Here is a 19,324-nt window from a genome sequence, read left to right as displayed (position 1 = left end):
TGAGATCACTTATTCTTGACAAATCTGTGTAAACACATTTTTTCCAGAATATCTCTCAGGGTTAAAATTAAGATTGTTTTGGATATGCTTTCCTTTAACTATTCTGTCCTTTTCTGGTCTCCTTGAATCTGCATAGTCTTTTAATAATTCACATTATTTTTGCTATATTATTAAACCGAATTCTTCAGGCCCTATTAAATCAAGCACATATCGTCTAAACAGTTTAACTCATTTTTTCTCTAAATTCTTTTGTAGGACTTAAGTAAGTATCTGGGCACTTCTAATATATTCCCAGAATATTTTCTTGTTGCCTTTTATATCTCTTTTTACTTCATTTTGTACTAAAGGATATGTGATTTTATTCTTTTATATTAGACTTCTTTGTCGCCCTATTATGACTTTTTTTTTCAAATCCTTGAAGAGCTCTTAGTGTGACTTTAACGCAGTCTACCTAAGCTTCCCCTGCTTCCTTTTGTTCACATCAAGATAGCTTGCTATTGTATGTTTAATTAAAAATGAGTCTATTGTTCTCTGTAGGAAATCTAGGTTAGCTTTAAATTACCGAGCTGCAGCCTAGACCATGCAGAAAGGAGGTTAATTAACTCATATGGAATGGTGTGCTTTTATGATGAGCCTGCTTTTAGAACCAAGATTAGCCTGATTTAAAACTAGTTTAACCATTTCTACATAACAATGCAATCTGTGTTTGGCAGCATAGGGCTGCTTTTTCTTCCTCTTTTTAGAACAGAGAAGCCTATTTTGGTAAAACATGTCATGATCACTTTCACTCAGTTTACCTTCTGCCTTTAAAATCAAAATGAGTTCCACTCTACTTGTCATGAAATTCAAGTTAGTAATGCCTCTTTGAGTTTGTCTGTCCCTTGAAGCTTAAGATAATCCCTAAAACATTACAAGAACTCAATGGACCTTTTTTTGCCCTGCTATATAAGTTTTCTGATTTTCAAGTAATTGAAATCCACTGTTATCTCAAAGGCAAGCTTTTGGAATACCTCTATTAGTTTCTCAGGATAAGACAGAAAAAAAGTATCAACTTCCTCATTTTTAATAGAGCTATAGTCTGTTATGAAAAATAAACTCTAGCCATGACATGGTGTTGTTTCTTCCTTTTTATTTTCACCAGTACACAATATCTTTTGTTTCTTCCTGCATCTGATGCAAAATTAGGCATCTTATCCTGCATTGCTCTGTCCATTTTCCTTAGCAAGCTACATTCTTACATGCAGCTATCGTTGAAGTGTGCCACTGTATCTCTGTGATGTTGATAAACAGATATTTTTTCCATGGGTTCACTAAATCCCTGACTTAGTTTGATTAAGTTGACAGGGATTAAATTTGACTTCACAGAATCACAGAATTGTAGGGGTGGGAAGGGACCTCCAGAGCTCATCAAGTCCAACCCCCCCGCCAAAGCAGGTTCCCTACAGCAGGTCGCACAGGTAGGCATCCAGGCAGGTCTTGAACATCTCCAGAGAAGGAGACTCCACCACCTCCCTGGGCAGCCTGTTCCAGTGCTCCGTCACCTCACTGTAAAGAAGTTCCTGCGCACATTCGTGCGGAACTTCCTATGCTGCAGCTTATGTCCATTTCCCCTTGTCCTTGAAACATCACTTGACCACTGAAAAGAGGCTGGCCTCACCACTCTGCCCCCCACACTTCAGATATTTATAAACCTGGATCAGGTCCCCTCTCAGTCGTCTTTTCTCAAGGCTGAACAGACCCAGTTCACTCAGCCTTTCTTCATAGGGGAGATGCTCCAGGCCCTTCACCATCTCTGTGGCCCTCCGCTGGACTCTTTCCAAGAGATCCCTGTCTTTTTCGTACTGGGGAGCCCAGAACTGGACGCAGTGCTCCAGATGAGGCCTTACCAGGGCAGAGTAGAGGGGGAGGATCACCTCCTTCGACCTGCTGGCCATGCTCTTTTTAATGCAACCCGGAATGCCATTGGCCTTTTTGGCCACAAGGGCACACTGCTGGCTCATGGCCAACCTGTCATCCACCAGGACGCCCATGTCCCTCTCCGCAGAGCTCCTCTCCAGCAGCTCATCCCCCAGCCTGTATTGCTGCATGCAATTATTCCTCCCTAGGTGTAAGATTCTACACTTGGTTTTGTTGAACCTCATCCAGTTTCTTACTGCCCAAACATCCCAACTTGTCTTTTCTCTTAATGCCTACTCATTTGTTTCTGTCTCTATCTCTCTAAGATCCCTTATTTCTGGATCCTTGTGACAGGTCTCTTTCGAAGCCTTTTTCTCATGTTGTTAATAGATCACATCTCTTTGTACGTTAGTCACTGTCCTCTAATGCTCTTTCTTGTCTCTGTTGAATTGACCCCTTTTCTTCCCACAGAAGAAATATACTTAAGGAACAATAAATACCCAATGGTCAAATTGTTCAGAACTTCTGTCAAATCATCCATAATACTGCTCTGTTAACCTCTGTATTTGTCACAGAGTAACCTAAACCCCATCTTCCACCCCAAAATTATTAGTTCTTCTGTCAAAGTGCTGCTATAATCCTGCGATTCTGGCTAGCTTCCACTATTCTAGATTTGTGTTGTGTCGGCATCTTGCTAATGATGTCCTTGTCATCCCTCCTATTTCCCAGGTAAGCTCCTTTTCATTTTCCTTTTCCTGAAGAAACTGGTGGTGGGCAAATAATTGAAAGCATCAGAATGACAAGATGTAGTACCATTATGTTTTCATACCATTAGTGCAATCTTAAATAAATAAAGGGTTCCATTAGTCAGTGACCATGTATCAGCAAAAGCTTTAAGGCATACATAATTTTTCTTGGGGATTGATATGAGCATATATTACCTGATACAATACAACAGTATCATTCTAAGTACAGCATTCATATATTAGATGTAGGCTCATAATAAAACTGTGCCAGCAGTTTTATTAGGGAAGGTTTTTACAATAATAGGTTTCTGGCAGATATTCTTCAGTAAAGCTTTGTCCTTCAGGTAACTGAAAAGCTTCCTGAAATACAGTGTTCAAGTGAGCTGTGTCAATCTATTCTCTTCTACAGATAATTTTTAGACACATTCATGATAGACTTAACCTCATCTGTCTAAGTCAGTGAAATTCCCACTGAATTGTTGGGATCATAAAAGGCTCCTGAGTGTATTTCAAGGGTCCATCCATTAATATATTTCATATTTATACTGCCATGTATGGTATTGGCCTGCACTTGAATCATTTACCAAAAATAAAACTAGTAACAAATACTGTAGCTGATTGTTTTTAGAAATAGTGGTAAGCAGAGGCACATTTTTTCATGGAAAACAACACAACTACCTCTCAGTTTTTCAGTGAAATTTAACCTACTCAAAATACATTTCCCATTTTGTAAAGTTAGCTTTTTGTTGTGGTTAATTTACGAATGAATAAATGAGTAGTTTTGTTTACAACAGAAGCTTGGGCAGGCTGAATGTTGCAAAGCTGATGCTAGCTCATAGTTCTTTGTGGAATACACTATCTTTTCATTGTATGTGTACTCAGCCTAGAATAATAGATCCCCAACTGGTACATACAGCAGCAATAATAGAATCAGCATCATCATCAACAGTAATTATATGTGCCTTGGCTTATCTGTTGCCCTGATTTGAATAATGTCTTAGAGATACATGCAGGAATTCCACTAATATAAAAATAATATAAAATGTACCCAGTGTGAACACCTTTAAACTAATTTTTAATCAGCTTATTTGTACTAAATTGTCCTAAAGTTGTTGTTTTTTTTTTTATTTTGAGAAAACATGTACACAAGCTTTGTAAGCATTTAATTGATTTAAATTAAATTTTAATTAAACCATTTTACTTGGAGCAGAACTACCCAAAAGGCACATCTTCAGTCAACGTTTAATGTCGTTCTTTAAAAAAAATAGACAGCAAAGAGATAATTTTGTATAAGCATTTTACACAATTTGAATTGACAATTTCATAAAAAAGTAACGTTTCTGGTGAAGTCCCTCTGAACTGCACCAGTGATTAAATGAAGTACTTCACTAACTTGTGATTTTAGTTCTCTGTGAATGGTTAGTTAGCTAATATGTCACCTTTTGATATCTTTTAGATCTTCTGTTAGTGTTGCTAGCAGCTCTGTATCACAGGATAACACATGAAGTATTTCAGGGCTGGATTCTTCTGATTTGGTCAGTTCAGTCTGTTTAGGAACTGTAAAGTGGCTGATGTAAGCAAACATGGGAAATAACAGGCATCTTGAAACTGCAGATGCAATTTAGAAGAGGTAGGTTGTCACCAGTCTGAATTCCTTTGAGCTGTAGATGTCTTATCTGGTCAGAGATGAAATTTGCAGAAGTATTTTGTCTTTTCCTGCTGCTGAAGCTTGAACTGAATGTCTCTGAATGAGGTGAATTACTGTTTAATCATATTCTTGAGAATTAAGAGTGATTCTTAAATCTCAGGCCATCACCTGACTTCACATATGGTTGGTTCTCCACCATAATTAAATAAGTATGATACCTAAATACCTACAAGTATACCTATAAGTATGATACCTAAGTAAATACCTACAAGTGTCAACATCTCATAATTGCTGCTCAGCCTCTGCTGTTCCCATACAAGCAGATCCATACAAGGCTTATTAGGGAAATGTCTTGAAGAGGATCTGCAGAATAATGCAGGGAGAAGATAATTCCAAAATTATCCATACCTGCACTGATGGAGAATACTGCACTCCATACCAATTAAGTTTCTTTAAAGGCATGTCAGATTTAAACATGAAAGACAATTTTATCATAACTGAGTGTCTTTATTAAAATTGGTTTAAAACACATAGTGCCTACACTGGAGAAAAAATTATATTCCTTGGGTAAGATTCTTCCTCATGACTTCATTGCACAATTACTTCATTTCCTGCCATTAGGTGTGGAGGAGTCACTGTGCTCTGAGGTATAATGCTAAATATGGTACCATAAATGCTTGTTTGACAAGTGGAGAAGTGGTTGAGTCATTTTTCTGTGTAGCCAATGTTTTAAGGAGAGGCATTTTAGTTACCCTGTCACATATAGTTGTGCACAGTCCTCAGGACAATAGAGCTGTATTACAAAACAAAAACAAAAACAAACAAAAAAAAAAAAAACAGTGGTGAAATTAAATGTGGATAGTAATGGAGAGACAAAACCAAAACAAAGTTTAGGGGAGGACATTCAAGACAGATGTATTGCGTGAAAGTAATATAAAAATACAACCCTTCAGAGTAAAATCTGGTTTTCATTGTATCCACCACGATAATATATCATGTAAATACACATAGAGTTTAGATAGTAATTTATAATATTGTTGGGGTTTCCCTACTTTTTTATGGACAAACCTCATATGTTCGCAGAACATAAGTTTGCAAATGAATTCATTGTTTCATTTCATTCCTTGTGAGCAAGTGCATTTGAGCGTATGTTTAACAATGCATATGTATAAACCTCTGCAGCAAGGGGAAGTGCCAATCCATAAATGCTAAAATCACGAATTTCCCTCTTTTGGTCATCAGTCTCAGCATTCTGCAAGAAAGTACCTTCTCTTGCAGGGGGTGGTTTGCCTGGGAAAAGTAAGCAAAAGAAGAACTGAAATACAGGGCAGTTCTGTGTAATTTGCCAATTTAGATTGCAACTGAAAACTTAAAAAAGTCTTGGCTAAGGATATTTTCAGTTCTTGTATTTTTTTCCCGTAGGTACTCCATACTGCTTGGCTATTTATTTATTAACTACTTCTGTTCTGCATCCAACACCATTCTTGCTGCAATAGCAGAAGCTGTGATAAAGTAATACTCATGCTTCCATTTTAGTTCAGTAAAGCATATCCATAATGTAATTTTCAGACATACGCGGAAGCTTAGAATGTTTCTTTGATACATATTTTAAATTATTGATTCACTCTATCCAGCTTTCCATAAATCAGAACCTACTTCAGCCAAGAATAATTCCAAACCTAAGTTTGGTCTAAAAGCTCCTATTGTGTGATGAGCTGGGGAGGTGTAAAACCAGCTCAGTCAAAGCCTGAATAAACAAACTGGACTGCTTGTGAAGACTATGGTACTGGACTATAGTGAAGACTACATAACAAAGATTTAAAGGCCATTTTTTCAACAGTATTCCAATCCAGAAAATGGGATGTGTTTTGTGTAACGTCTGATACTGTTGTCCTGTATATATCTTTCTGAATGCAAGACCAGAATTTTTCTTGGCTGGAAACTTCTATCTCCCTTGTTGCCAGTCAATGAAGTTGGATTTTAATTCAGAGCAGCTGGAAAAGTGAGTAGGGAATACGATTCTCCTATTCACAGAAATTGTTTAGAACAGAATTTCTTCAGGAAATAACGGCACTGTAGGCATTAAGGATGGATTCTGTTCACGTATAATTTAGCCTTGCATTGTCTTCTGTATTTCTACTGTGCATCATGGAGAATGTGTTGCTTCCTATGGCATTTCCACTTGCTATGAAGAGTCCAGATGACCGTCTAGACTTCCAATTTTGGGATAACTTTTTTTAGGTAAAATGAGCATGCGGTAACACATGTACATACAGTAACACACATGCAGTAACTTCCAGCATGCTGATATTTCTGTGGCCATGCTGATCTCCTGAGTTATGATCATCACATGTGCCTCAACAGGCTGCCCATTAGGCAGCATTAGGGAGAGGTAGTTCTCCAGACGTAAAGTTCACTGCTTTTTCAGCTGCTTTGCAGATTGTGCTCTCATTGTAGCGAAGGCATAGCTGCTATCAGCTCAGCCATTAGTAGGAGAGAGGAGAAGCAGTCTGTTGCTTTTTACGTGGACTGCTTTTAATCCAAGAGCACTGGTTCTTGTGTGCTCCGAAAAATTTCTGAAAGCAAACTAGGACTTCTGCTCAGTACTCATAAGCATATGGTAATTTTTACAGTATCACACTTAGAGTTTCCACTTGGAATGATTTAAAAGAGAAAAATTCAGTATTTGATACTGCTGTCTCATTATAATAGCCTGATTTCAATGGCCTTCTGTTCGAAGAACTGGAACAGAATGGGGTGTGAGAAACTGCTGAGGACTACATCACTCAGCAATATGCAGGATATAAATTGATAAGCACCTCATGGTATATTCTTTCCAAAATTTAAATGTGTCTTAAGAATTCCTAAAGGAAAAGGCCATGGGTGGAAGAAGATGTTTGACTGCAAGGTACCTGCATTCTTCTTTCAAAAGCGTGTTTGAAAGATAATTTAGAGATCAAATCAGTATTTGGCTTTTCGTTCTTGGGTAACAAAGTTTAAGAAGTTCATATGTTGCAATGGTATACTCTATGTAACTAAGTAGGATTTTAAAAGGTATAAAACAAAATGGTGTTTTTCCTCTTCGGAGCTTTTGAGCTTGAAATCCTTTGCATCATAGGACCTTGTGCGTTTGGCATCACTATTGACCAGGCACCAAGGAATCCAACGCAACCGAGCAATGAATTGTGGTGTTTTGGGAAGAGGAGAACAGCAGAAAAAAAAGCCAAGAATGTGTTTTATCCCCGTGTGTCCAACGGATGGAATGCACTCTTCAGTTTGTTTTACATGAGAACTGGATGTTTTTGATTATTTTCCTTACTCTGAATGCAAGCATTTGTTACCTTTTCATGTTATCTTAAACAGTAACTTTGGAAAGGGGGCCATACATTTTCACTAGTGACAAAAAAAAGCCTGTGTGCTGTGCTCATAACAATGGCATGGCTGTTCTAATTGTGGCTTGTCTTTCACATCACTGTCACCACTGCTGAAACACAACACTCACCACCTCTCTGTGTTCACGTCCACTGCCATAAACACTCAGCAAGTGATAATGAATGTCAATAGGTGCCATTTTTTTTCCATGTAGAGGAATTCAGTGACATACCTTTCCTTCACGTGTGCATCTGTGTCAGACGCCATTGTGTCAGACTGCCCCTCTGCTGCTGTCTGTCATATTGCAACAAAATGTAATGGAATATTGGTTGGAAAGTTCAACCTCTACTGCCACAGCACCACCATCCACCTCTGATGTCATGGGCCAACATCATAAAATAGGAGATATGACTTTCCAGGCAGCCCTCATATATGGATTTTGAACATAAATAGCATCTAATTGTTTACGTACTGACGATACTGTGCTCTTAGGGCACTCCCAGACAACATGAAGCCTGTAGAAGTGAAGGGTTGCATACAAAGTGTTTACTTCTTGCAGGCCTTTCACAAAGTAGATCAAACTGTAAACTACAGCCCTTTGTGAAATAGCAACACCACCAAGTTTTGTTCTTCTTTATATTTCACTGGTAGCTACAACCACAAATGCTATCTGTGTGCACATGATGAAGGAATTTGTGGAGTTGGAGATGCTGTGAACCTTCAAGAAAAGAGTTTTAGAAAACTACCTATGGTGTTATTTCTGAAGGCTATCCAGTAACATACATGGTTTGTAGTTACACTCCAGGCTCCCCTCGCCCACAGCCTAGTTCTGGCAGGCCCCTATTCTCAGCCTATTACTCATTGGGGCATTACGTGGGATTTTTGTATTTAGTGCTCTGCCTGTGAATTCTTGGCTCTCTCAGTTCCCTCTGAAGGGCTCACATTCACTTGATAACTGATTTGGAGCTTTTTCTGCTGGTGGGAAGTTAACATAATATCCTGGAGATTAAATGCCCTCACCTCCATTTTGAACTTGCTTCTACCCTCACAAATCAGAAACATATTTGTGCTTGGCTTCTGCATCCACCCTAAGAGGTGGTGGGAGCTCTGTTCCTGGAGACATTTCCAGGTCAGATTGGATGGGGCTTTGAGTGACGTGCTATAGCTGTAGGTGTCCCTGTGCATTGCAGGGCAATTGGATCAGATGGTCTTTAAAGGTCCCTTCCAACTCAGATGATTCTATGATTCTATGTTTGATGATTGCTTCAAATTTAATTTGCATATGTATTTATATAAAGAAAATCTCAAATAAGAACTTGTAAAAAAGTTTTTTTTTTTTAGATATTTACATGACATATGCTGCTTTGTGCAGTGGTCATTCATATAATTAATGGGCAAACTAAAACCTAAACATTTTCTATATCTTGTTGTTGATGCTTGTTCCTGACAGAGCTAGTCATTACATTTTAGAAACTTATGTAAGGGCTTATACATCAAGGTTATGACATCCTCAGTAAAAAAAAAAGATTTTGTATCAGAGTGTCAGGATATCACCATGAAATAAAAAATTATCATGACTTTTCACCTCTTACTGAACTGTGTGCAGCAGAGATTTCAGCCAGAGAGAAGTGGATGAAGTTCTTTAAACCTTATAAACAGGAAAAGGGAGTCCTTGACTTGGCATTGTATGGGCAAAATTTTGAAGTTAATTTCTGGATTCTTATAGAAAATATAGATATATATCTATAAGCAATACTCCAAAACCAAAGCACCAAAAACTTGTGAAAGTGTTAACCTGTATATGTTTTGAAAGGATAACAACTCAGCTTTCTTTATGTTAAACAGAAATATCTGAAAGAAGCCTCACAAAATAAAGGTGTTGTTTCACATTTTTGGTCACTTGATGGCACTACACTAACACAGTATACATATTAATCACTGACAGCATAAGAATATTTTCATGCCAGTTTATTATTTTTTAAAGGCTTGGCCTGATGGAAGTGTTTTGTTTTGTTCAGGGCAGATTTCAGACGATTAAAAATAAACAAACATAAAACCTAGAAACAGTTGTGAAATCTGGCTTACTCTGTTCCATCTGTCTTGCTAAAGTTCATGACATACTACAAATACCACAAAGTAATGGAATACATAGCATTTCTGAGCAGAACAAAAGTCACTTTTCCAATATAACACACTGAACCAAGCCTTCAAGCATCAAATCTGACAGACCTATCTACAGACTTTGGACAGTAGGGTTTCCACCACACTGTACAGTCAGCAGCTTGTTTCTTACCACTTACGTTAGGCAGAGCAGGTGGATGTCCTGGCCCTTTACATGTCTCAATAGCTACAGGGAAATGGCCAATATTTCAGGGCTAAATGTCAGGGTTAACTCTGTGAATGTGGAGATGAAGCAGGGAGAATTTGGCATGGATGATCTCAGTTTCTTATGGAAAGCTGCTGGTGCAACTGATGGCTAAAGGCAGACTGCAGCTCGCTGTGCTTTTCTGTAAAGGCACCTCTTTATGGCTCATCCAGCAAAATGCCTATGCTCTTTGTATTTGCACTTTGAAATCTGAGAAAAATCTCAGCTAAATCGAGCCCTTCTAGGGACTTTTCAGGATGGGATTTGGAAAGTAAGGGAATATTTGTATTTGATTGATAGTTTTGAGCTTTCAAAGTATTTTCTCATCCTACAAAGGGAGAAAAAATATTTTTTTTGAAAATTTTCACACACCTGCAATCAAAAATGCTTTGGTTGGATCAAAGGATATATTATGTTATGATAATTTATTTTTTTTTGTCTGGGGGAGAGAGGAGGGAGGGGATGTTTTTAACTTAAATAGGAAGTTACTTTGATTTCAAAACCCAAAGGTTTTGAAAGACTTTTTACATCCTCCAAAGACAATCATTTATTTTGGAAATCTAAGGCAGGATCTACAGCAAGTTAATTCAAAAAGGAGAGGATTTTTTTCTTCTTTAAATCATATTCAGTCTTTTCCCATAAATAGGTCTTAATGAACCAGTAAACACAGCCATGGCACAAAACTCCCAGGCAGCTCTAGAAATGATGCTGCCGATTGCAGCCACTCTCTGCTGTTTTAGCAGCACTCCTGAAAGAGCAGATGTGACTGGATGAACAGCAGTTGCACAGAGGGACTTTCACAGAGCTGAATATGGGAAATGCCGTGACGTCACATGTGCCTAGCTTAAGGGGAAGGAAATGTGGTTGTCGTATTTAAAGGCAATGGTTTTTCTTTTTATAATTTTTAGAGTTATATCTAGTGTATTTTTCATTTTCCATTCTTTTATAACCAAGTCTACTTGAGGTATGAGAGACTCGGACGGTATTCATTCTGAGTAATCTCTGACTCTGCCACCATTTCTGAAGCAATGATCTGCAGTTTTTTCTTGTCCAGCTACAGCTGAGGTAGGGTCATGAAGGGCTTCACTTTGTTGTATCCTCTCTCTTTCTTTTTCCCATGATTCTGCCACAGTCAAGAAATATGGTGCTTTCCTGGGGTTTTGTGAAATTTGCTGTGGCTTCAGTTAAGTAGTAATTTGCTCCTTGCCAGCCAGTGAATCCTTTGACAGAATTTTGATTGGTATTGTAATCTCATGTCCTTAACTACATTAAATTAGAAGAGAGGTTTGGCCAAAATACTGGAGTGATTTCCACAGTATTCTAAACCAATTTCTGCTCTCTCTTCTATTCATGAAAATGCATGCATAGGAGCTAAATAAGGACAAATTCGGCTTTCTTGTCTATCTGATTATACACTCACTAAGTTTAATCCAACTACAAGAAACTCCATCTCTTCATGAAGCTGGATAAATGTGAGCTAAGCTAATATAAACCACGTGAAGAATCACACCATTCTATGTAGCACCAGTCAAACTGTAGTTGAAAAGATGTAAGTGAATATATATGAAAATCTTTTCAGAAGTAATAGAAGCAGTTCTGGCCTTTAGATGCAGGTCTAGGTTGTGCATGACAAATATAAGCAAAGGAAGCTAAGCCTAAACTCAAACTCATGAGCTGTCAGAGAAATGAAGGAGAGAAATGGAGAGAACTCAAGAAATATTCTGTTCAATATTACACACTGTCATAAAATTTTTCCTTTGCTACATATCTTCATCTCTTATGCTTTCAGTAAATGCGTTGGACCTGCATAACTCAAAAATTAATTTTTTACAGCCACTGTTAAAAATGATCACTATTTTAATTACATGTCAAATTTTGATTATGGTTGTACCCAAAATGAATAGCTTTTCATAGCAACTCAGAAACCACCCTCTCCTTATGTTGCTGAACTGTGATCATTTCCTTCATCTGCTTGGTCATGCAGTAAAAATGTATTCTTTTTTAAAAATTTCTAAGGGACTCAAAACAGTTGCAAAAGCAATAATAAAGAATATAACATCAGCAGGAACACCTAGGTGATTGTCCCCCTCTACTCTGCTCTTGTGAGGCCCCATTTGGAGTACTGCATCCAAGTGTGGAGCCCCCAATACAAAAAAGACAGGGAGCTGTTGGAGAGGGTCCAGAGGAGAGCCACAAAGATGATCAGGGGACTGGAGCACCTCCCCTGTGAGGACAGGCTGAGGGAGCTGGGCTTGTTCAGCCTGGAGAAAAGAAGGCTGTGGGGTGACCTCACTGCAGCCTTTCAGTATCTAAAGGGAGCCTACAAACAGGAGGGGAATCAACTCTTTGAAAGGGTTGATAACAGCAGGACAAGGGGAAATGGTTTTAAGTTGAGGGAGGGAAGATTTAGGTTGGATGTCAGGGGAAGTTCTTTACTATGAGAATGGTGAGGTGATGGAACAGGCTGCCCAGAGAGGTTGTGGATGCCCCATACCTGGAGGTGTTCAAGGCCAATTGGATGGGGCCCTGGGCAGCCTGGTCTAGTATTGAATGTGGAGGTTGGTGACCCTGCATGTGGCAGGGGGTTGGAGCTTCATGATCCTTGAGGTCCCTTCCAACCCTGGCCATTCTGTGATTCTGTGATTCTATGAACACCCACTGAGAGGGCTACTGGAAAATCTTCCAGGAGGACGGACATGGGGACAGTCAGCAGGTCTGCCATGACTGTGCTGTCTGAATGTCTTGGGTACTGCTGCTCTTTCTCTCCTCTGTGTCTTCATGAAACCTTGCAATCTTTATTCAAAAAGGCCTGCATTAAATTTATACCTCTGTGAAATAGGATAAAATGCAGAAGTGACTGCAGTTCAACTAGGAACACTTCTGAAGACAACTAGGAAGCTCTCTCATGTCCACTTACTCCTTACTTCTTCCTCTCAACCATTAGCCACCTAACAAGGTGGAGAATATATTTCTATGGCATTCAGTGCTTTCTCTCATAACTATATGCACTCACGTATGCTGCAAATTATGAATCTAGTAGATGTTTAGCCTAATTCTTCATTGCAAACAAAGCTAGCTGTAGGACCACTTCAGTGGTCACAGTATTCATGTCAGAGCTAAGGATAAAATCTTGGTCTTATTGGATGAATCTTTACTGAAACTTGAGGGACAGCCCTGGTAAGATTTAAGTTAGTGGTTCATCCTGTCAGTAAACCTGGCAGAACGGCCCCATCAATGATTCCCCCAGAAGAAATAGAGTCCTGCATAATGCTCTGTTACTTGTTGATCATTAGGTGGAAGCATTATATATAAGGTCTTAACTAATCATTAAATTCAAGCACGTGGATGGCAAAAGGAATCAGCAAAATGTCAATAGGTAAGGAACAGGCAGATCTGAGAGTCTGACATGGCTTCTGGCTGCTCTCAGAAGAGACAGAGATTGAGCTTAATGGCGAACAACACATTCACAGTTGCCTCCTAACTCTGAATAACCTTGTGCTTGAGTTTAAAAAAGGAAAGGAATTATTGTATCCTCTTCTTTGAGGAGAATGAAGTGAGGAAGTCTATATGTTTTCACTCATCCTCTGCTCTGTCAACATTTTCAGTGACTTCAGTAGAAGCCCAGATGGGGAAAGTTCAGCTTTAATATTTTATACTCACAGCCTTCCTCTTGTAGAGCCTACTGATTTTCACAAGTTCTTGAACAATAGTTTTTGTTAAAACAAGAGAAAAAAATATTTAGTTACAGATTTCAAATTATTGATGTACGGATACTGAAGACTAAATATGATACAAAGAGGAAAAAAAGCTATGAAGCCAGATACTAAGATAACGTAGCATGGCATAACTCCTTTAACATCAACACAGATCTTCCGATTTACCCAAACAGAGAATCTGGCCCATTAAAGATAAAAAAAGAAAGAAGGGGGAAAAAAAGCATCTACAAACTTTGTGCTTTGAAATATAAGGCAGACATCTTATCCAGGGGTCTGTGCAGTCTCTTGTTGAAATCCACTGGAATTTAGACATATTATTTTTGGCCACTGGAAAGCACTCATAGTGTTCCATGACAGAAACAGAAACATGTTGTGAATTCAGAAGAAAAATTAATAGAAAAGCAATAAAAAAGTCATAATTAAAAAAAAAGAAGACGATGGAGTTCATAAAAAGTGCATTGCTTTATCCCAAATTAAGATCTGCTTGAGAAGTCAGACTTAATTTAGCTGTCTTCCTGAAGAAATTGTGTATTCACAGTAGTGAAAAGTTTTTTCCCCTCTTTGCTAACTGTTCATTTTTCTTTTAATCTCTTAATTTGCATCCTGAACAGTGTGTGTAATTTGGGAAAGGCTTAGTCTTTACAAAAGGAGTACAAATAGCATTGTGTATGTTGCCTCTGCAGTACTCAGCAGTGCTCATCCTTTCTGTACTGACATCTCTTTGAATGCCTGCTGTCTACTGAGGGACTCCCTTTCTCCTGCAGCCCCACAGGAGAGACCTTATGGTCCCAGGAGAGTGATGGCTCTCTTAAGTGTACATTTTTGGAAATGTTATATAGGTAAGGTAAACTGACATGCCAGGTCATGGATCATAGATTGAGCATGTTTACAGTGCCACACACAATCCCATAAAGCTCAGTGCTCAAGAGAAGGTGGATTTTTCAATAGTCTATGCTAAGCATGACAAAATGGGAGCTTTGACCCCATCAGTAGTGGAAATAAAAGCTAAATCAAGGGTTATGGTACCGAGTAGAAAACCAAACAGAGGATGTATCTATACATTCATATAAACATGCAGTCAAATCCTGCCATTTTTAACCACTGGAAGCCAAGGATTTGTTCAGCACACTTCTACACTGCTAACTAATGGGTGCTGTATAGGAAATTTGTCTTATGACCACCTATGCTGCTTGGTTGGTAGCCCACCTTTGCCACCTAATATACTCTACCACAACAGCTGGATTTGCATTTGGGGTTTGGAGGCACTAAGAACCATAGGGCAGTATGAGCAAGAATGACAAGTCTTGGCTCCCTCCAACTTTTGCAGCTCTCCAAAATGGTACTAGCAGCCTTTGTACCATCAAACATGCCTGCATATCAAACCCGAAGTATGAAACCATAATTTTGTTTTCAAGCTACAGAATGCTGCAATGCACTTTCACATTATTGTGAACACTTTCGGCAAGCATGCAATGCAATGAAAATTATATCTGAGAGCCTCAGGGGTACCTGAAAGAGACATAAAGGACAAGTGGTGTGTAGTGTAGGCTGCACCAGGCTAGAACACTGCCTCAGGGCCAGGTAATGGTCACTGACCAGGTGTCTTTTAGCTGTATAGTCATATTCACAGCAATGGTACTATCAGGATCAAATAAGAAATGTTACTGCTGCAGAGTAGCTTATTTCTGTGAACTGAAATGCCAATTCATGCATTGTAGCCAATATAAGAGTAAAAAAGATCTTTCTGCTTTAGATAAGCCCATTAATGTCAAGATGTAAAAATAAACTAAAATATCAAAATATAAATCAATCTGGCACATATCAAGTAGTTCTTATAAATAAAAAATTCTTTAAAAAATATTCACTTTTTAGACAGATGCAACTCGTTGGTATGCCATAGTACCTCAAGCCATATCCCTGTACTAACAAAGTCTCACGTTTTATTAGGCAGAATATGTAGTGCAACCTTTTTGATTTCCTCTTTTCTCACTGTTTTGAAGTAAAGACATAGTAAGTAAAGACATAACTAAGACATAGCTCTGTGAGATTGGTGTTCTTTCTCTTTTGTGGAAGGTAGAAAGACAGGAGTTGGGATATGGCTGATTTTGAAAACATGAGGGACAGGGACATTTAAGTTCAAGTAGCCGTTACTCAGACACTCACACAATTCCTGTTCCCTTAAATGTGTATTTACTGCTGATCTGGAAGGTACAGCGTTTACATAGTCATATACGTTTACTGAGAGTAAAGGTTCTTGAGACAAACTGCTCAAAACTCACTACAGAAAAACCCCACTTCAAAGATAACTGGAAAATATGATAAATCTGGTCCTGGAGAGTTGCAAAACATTTAAGCAATGAGAAATACAAATCCAGAATGGATTTCAGATATGATGCAAAGTTTACATTAGTTTCTATTGAGATGAACACTCTAATCAAAAAAGGTCAGATTTTCTTAGGCGTTGGGAGCATGGGGCTGGTCCCATGATGTAAGACTGGAAAATGAGGCTGATATAGTACAAAGCCAAAGTCACATGTTGCCAGTGAAGACACTAAAATGAAGGTTCACTAACTCTATCAGATAAACGATTTGGTCAATATTTTAGCTAACTGATGCCTCTGTATATGGAAACATGTAGAAAATTACAAAGTTTTCTACATGCCACATGGTGAGAAAATTGTTCTTTGGATTGCTGTCTGCTCTCTCCATCTGCGACTCATATATGATGTGAGATGTACATGGGAAAGTGCATAGGGAAAATACAATTGATAAAACTCTTTTTCCTTTTAGGATTGGACAAGCAGGTCAACACTTTGAAGTACTAGTTCCTAAAGTTAGGCACCGGAGTCCACATTTCATCATCTCATGTTCAGGTTCTTAGTCCTAGCTTCCCCAGCGAATCTGAAAAGAATGAGTGATGCTGTCTATGGGTTATTCTTTTATTTGCTTCCTTTTTAAAAATGCAGACATGCTTCTCCACTGGAAGACAGCCCTCTGTTCTGTAGATCATGCATTTGCAGCAGGTTGCACTTGGCCTTCCATTATTGATTACAAAATGTTGAAAGCGTATGAGTTTACATTTATAGGTTTAGACAAAATAACAAAAAATCTTTCATGATATTGTACAAGGCAGTAAACAGCATCTTTAAAAATTTCCATTTGCCATATGGTCTTCAGATAATTTGATATAATTCAAAACAGGCATTCGGTAGCCTAATAGTTTTACTGTGCCACAGATGTGTGCATTCCCTTGAAATGTATTTTCAGTTTGCTTCTCGGGCCTTGATTCTTCTGCTGGCATTAGAAGCCCAATTACAGAAGCAAAGCAAATTCCAAATTCAGTTCACAAGTCTATATTATCAAAACCCTCTACACTGGAAAAATATTCATGTCAGGCTTGGAATGCCTTAATCATATTTCTTCTCTTCATCCACCAACAGAGTATATGAGGATATGATATAGAAAAGCTAAAAGTAGCTAGGAGCTGCTGAGGAAAAGCTCTTCCCTGTGTCATTTGAGTCATTTCAGAGAACTATGATTTAAGTCTGAGCTTAGGCTTATGGGTTTGCAGTTTTAACATGATTATGCACATGCATGACTACCACTCATAGTCGAGTGCACACACTGAAGATTTTAATTCAGTTTTTCCAAACACTTCTTAGTTTGTTTTGTTGCTGTGTCTGAAACAGAAGCAATAGCTCTCAGAGTGAGCTAGGGAAAAGAGTATTTTCTTTGCTGCCTTGATTTCTTAGAATAACTGAAGTATTAACATGAAAATTTTGAGCTCTGATGGAAGATTTTCAAACTGAGTGTGTATTCGTAGACTGATAAAGTATAAATATCAACAAAAGTGTGTCTGAAACCTTAGATGAGCAAGCCCACTTCACTTTGCACAGCCATCTGTTTGGGCAGTAGTCCAGCCATGGATTCATGATCATTTCCTCTCCAATCCACCTCACGTAGATCTGACAGATTGCATTAGAGAGGTAGCAGTTTCATGGCATGAATTTTTCCTTAAGTGTGTCGGTGTGAGCTAGACATTCTGTAGTTTATGGATCTTAATGTTTCATTCTGCTTTAACTGTGTGGATTAAAGATCAGCATAACAGTCTCAAAGCTCTCAATTTCCAATTGAATCCCATTTTTTCAATCAATTGCTCACTGCTTCTCCCAGCACAGTATCTATTTGCATACTGTATATTATGTGATTTGGTTTAAGAAAACTGGATTAAATGTTATTACTTGAAGTGAGCCAGTGGTTAAGAGATTTTCAGATATCTCCAAGGAACACTTCCAGAATCATCATTGCTGTAGCTTGACCTCACAATTGCCGAATCAACAGATGAGCAACAGTGTATCTATATATACATATGCACTGTTGTTAACGTGGTAAAGGTATAAGCATGCTTTGCAGAAACTAGATATTACCAGAAGGCCAAATGGACGCAGATGTAGTTGAGTACTAGTGCAGGACATGTTAGCAGAAGGGGGACCACACATCATGAGGTATGATGACCACACTCACACCTGAAATAAGTTCTTGATCCTATGGTTTGCCCACATTGCAATCTCCAGTAAGGTATCACTGCTATTTTTACCTTAGTTTTCATTTCCTTGGAGCTCGTGTGGGTAAACCTAGTCCTTCTGTATTCACGCTGTCTTGTTCCTGTGCTGTCACACTACAGTGGCCAGCACATTTTTGACCTGCACAGCAAGCACAGCAATTTTTTGGCATGGTTGCCAGCCATTCTCTTGGAGAGACTGACCAGGAAGAAGCCAGTGCAACTAGCTTCTGTAGGCACAGCCAGGAGCATCTCCACAGGTTCACAGGTGGCACGTGTGATCCTCTGGGAACACTGCAGAAAAGCAAGAAGCCCTTCCTCACTCTTGTATTTGTAAGGATAGTTATAAAGCTCTTGACATTGTGGATCTCATTGAGTATAGCCATTAGGGATCACACACTCTTTTTTAGGCACTAACACAGAGACACTTAGGGGAACAGCAACACAACTGCACACTATTTCTAACTTTTTATTAACGAGGTCACAGTTCCTCATTCAAAACAGGTGAAAAAATAAATACTTAGTTTAAGCAGAGAAAGTTAATGGGCATCTGGAACTTTTTATTAAATAACCAGTAAAAAATTATATATCGCAGACTTGTAGCTTCTTGCCAAGCTCTTGTTGGTGATCCAACAAAAATTAATAACTGACCTACTGTAAAGCTCTGTTCTCTTATTACTTTCTTGAGGCTTTCATCAAAAATAGATATCTTGAATATGTTGGATATTTCTGGTTCTTTTGATGATTTGCTCTAACGTTAATCTCCACAGTGCGGTTGTGTTAACACCTTCCTGCTGCTAAACCAAATTTCACCTTCAGACACAGGGGACTGAATTTTTAGACAGGGATAATCCAGGACTCAGCAGTAGTGGATTTTGGAAAAGTGACTGAAATATAACCCAAGCTGGGCTGACTCGGTTGGCAGGCTGAAGCTGAGGCAGCTTAATAAGAAGTGAGTCTTGAAAGATCCTGTGCTCTGATACTTCACTTGTATGCTACTTTTTTGAAACTTCCAAGGGA

Source organism: Tetrao urogallus (genome assembly GCF_951394365.1).
Source record: "Tetrao urogallus genome assembly, chromosome: 3".
In the NCBI taxonomy this organism is placed as follows: domain Eukaryota; kingdom Metazoa; phylum Chordata; class Aves; order Galliformes; family Phasianidae; genus Tetrao; species Tetrao urogallus.
The sequence above is the reverse complement of the archived record's forward strand: the minus strand, read 5'-3'. Positions refer to the sequence as shown.